Source organism: Merops nubicus, unplaced genomic scaffold (genome assembly GCF_000691845.1).
Source record: "Merops nubicus isolate BGI_N331 unplaced genomic scaffold, ASM69184v1 scaffold14477, whole genome shotgun sequence".
In the NCBI taxonomy this organism is placed as follows: Eukaryota; Metazoa; Chordata; class Aves; order Coraciiformes; family Meropidae; genus Merops; species Merops nubicus.
In genome coordinates, this window is record NW_008622374.1 from 4,825 (window position 1) to 5,487 (window position 663).

Sequence of the window (663 nt, forward strand, 5' to 3'; positions counted from 1 at the left end):
CCCCCCCCCCCAATTTTATACTCCAAATAAAAAGGGCTTTTACAGCAGCCTCCTTGTGCGACCGACTTGGGGGGGAGGGGAGGGAAATAAGCTGGGTATGAATAATCTGAAGAGAAATAAGATAAAAAGACAAAATGTGAACCTAAATAAACTAAAAAGAAATTATCTGAGTCTAATTAAGTAAAATGAATATAAATAATTTGAATTAAAGAATTGGAATATATATAAGATGAATAGGAATCCCGTGGCTAGAAATAAAATGAAAAGAAATAATCTGAATACCAATAATTTGTATGGAAATTATCTGAAAAGAAATAAGCTAAATATAAGATGAATATAAATAATCTGAATTAAATAATCAGAATGGAACTGAGATTAATAGACATGATGTGAACAAAAATGAAATTAAAATAATAATGAAATATAAGGTAATTAGAAATTATCTGAATTAAATGAAAAGGAACAGAAAGAAAAAGGAAAAGAAACAAAAATGAAAAGAAGAAAAAAGTAACAAAATGAAAAGCAAAAAGAAAAGAAACAGAAAAGGAAAAGAAAAAAGAAAACGACAAGAAAAAGAAAATGAAAAGAAATTAAAAAAGGAGAAACAAGAGGAAAAGAAAAAGAAAATGAAAAAGAAACAAAAAGAAAAAATAAAATAAAAAA